Raw genomic sequence first — 2,505 nt, forward strand, 5'->3', positions numbered from 1 at the left:
CGGGTTGGGCGTCCAAGTGTCAGTCTGGCCCGGGTAGCCCTGTCCCGAGCTGCCCACACTCCTTAGAAGCCCAGACGAGCCACTCTGAGCTGTCGAGTCAAACTTCCCAAGTCAGGAGAACACGCTTGGTCCTACTTTATTCAGTTAACATCCAACCATAGACAGCTGTGTGCTGCGAGCGGAGGATGCAGTCCTGGAGGGCTGGGGGAGGAGCTGGGCAATGGCTGGGCTTGGTTTCCGGGGCCTCCATTGCGCCTTACTGTAAGAGGCCGGGTGCCATCTGATTCCTGCTCACAACTCGGAGTCACCTACACCTCTGTCCCCCACCGACCGAGCTCCAGCCACAGGGGCTCCTGTGTGTGTCTTGAACCATTTCACGGCCCTTTCCACCCCAGGCCCTTGTGTGTGCTGTGTCCTTCACTCAAGAGGTCCCACCTTCCGACTGAAGGCCCAGCGCTGTCCCCCGAAAAGGCCTCTGCCCATCATTTCTGCAATCACAGCACCCCGTCCTTCCACAGCCGTTTCTCCCGATCTGAGGTGAGAGCACCTGTGCGTTTGTCGCCGGTCTGTCCCACTGGACTGCGTGCCCCTGCCCCTGTGGCGGGACAGGGCGGGACAGGGTCGTGTTTACTGACGTACGCCCGCGTGCTGGGACTTCACAGACACTGCTGAGCCTGAGCGAGCGGGTGAGCGCCTGCCTGCAAGGTCTCGGTTTTCCTAAGGCAGCGGTGCGGTCCTGGGGGGCAGTGGGAGCGGAAAGTCTATGCTGCCAGCTGCAGGCGACCATGCGGGTGTCTCTGCCTGGAGTGGGCGGGTGGGGAGGGCCTGGCATGTGAAGTCTGGGCAGGGGAGAGCCCCTGGGATGCCAGCCTCAGGGCATGCATATTGCAGGAGGCTCTTCCTTGAATATGAACTCCCGCCTGCCGACCTGGCAGCCTGGCTGCTGCTGGTTTCTCGCTGTCAGGGCCATGGCTGGCTGGGGCCGGAGCTGGGAGAACAGAGCACCCACGTGCACACGGCCACGTACTCCTTCATGTGAGCATGCCACGTGTAGCTGCTCCGGCAGGGCTTGCCCCTGGTGGCCTAGCATGGGAACTCCATGTGTGGCAGCATGAGCATGTGTGTTCCCTTTGTGGGCCTGCGGTGACATGGGTGCACTCTGCCTTACCTGCCTGCGCTTCTGTCTGGGAAGGAAGGGCCCTCGGAGACGATTGAGCTCCACTCACCCAGTCGTGCAGAGACAGAAACAGTCCCAGAAGGGAAAGTGCTCAAGAAATGGGCTGGAAGCTGAGCCCAGGAGGAGCAGGGCTAGAGCTCAGGGAGAGATGAGCATTTACTGGGAGTCTGGGGTGTTCTCGGCACTGTGCTGGGCCCCGGAGACGCGTTATGTTGGAGAGGCCCGCAGTCTAGTGACCCGGCTAGGGAGAGGGAGCCGGGCCTGGGCGAGTGTCGGCCTCCAGAGCAGGAGCCGCAGAGACTTGAGGGAACACTTGCGCTGAGCTTTGGTGGCCCACTGAGGGCTCAGCACTGAGGGCTCAGCGGCAGAGGCAGGAGACGGGGTTGCACGGAGGGCGCTGCATAAGCAGAGGCAGCGAGGCACGAGATGGCCTGGTGAGTCGGAGGAATCGGGCTGGGGAGAAGGCCAAGGGGTCAGCTCTGACTGCAGTGGGCCTTGGCCATGGTAGGCTTTGGATTTGATTCCAAAGGTCTCAGGGTTTATTCTGAGACCCTGAAGCAGATTTGGGCCTTAGAGGGTTTCCGTAGCTACCTAGGAACAGGGATTGACCGGTGCGCTGAGTGTTCCCCATGTGCGAGGCCCCACGTGGGTCCTGGGGACATAGCTGTGGATGATACAGTCTCGGCTCTGTGCCGGGGTGCACACAGTCAGGCGTGGCAGGTGGGCACTCGGCACGCCAGCAGAAAACACCCCACGTCTGGGTTCCCTAAACCAACTACGATCCAACTCGGTTGGGGCCTTGTACCGCGGTCGACTATGTGGGAGTCCAGCGACATAACCATCATGCCATCCGCTGGTTCCTCGACTCACTCTTAACCCTTCCTCCACCATCACAGAGCCCCCACCACTTCCTCTGGAGGCCTGTGTGAGGATGGCCTCACCTGCCCCCGTGTGTGAAGGAGGCTATCTTCAGTCTGTTGGTGACAGAGGTGCCACTGCCCTGGTCACGTGATCTCTCAAGGTTCAGTGACTCAGTTATTCCCCTGATGCTCCAAGGAACCAAGGCTAGTAACCCTGGGCCCTGCCTCGTGCCTGGCGCCGCGCCTCCTCAGGTGCCAGCTGTTAGGGAAGGGGAAGGTGGACACGGATCCCCACCACCAAGGACCCCCATTTCTGCACCCTCTGCAGCTGGCCCCCTCCTTTCTTCATCCTCGCTGCTTTTCTCTCTGGAGCACCTGTTCAGCTGCCTTCAGAAGGCTCACCTCTGCGGGCGGGATAAGCATGACGTCAAGCAGCCTTTGTGCTCAGCCCCCCGCTTCCCGGGCCCG

This window comes from Tupaia chinensis, unplaced genomic scaffold, assembly GCF_000334495.1.
Source record: "Tupaia chinensis unplaced genomic scaffold, TupChi_1.0 Scaffold000573_1, whole genome shotgun sequence".
NCBI classification, from domain to species: Eukaryota; Metazoa; Chordata; class Mammalia; order Scandentia; family Tupaiidae; genus Tupaia; species Tupaia belangeri.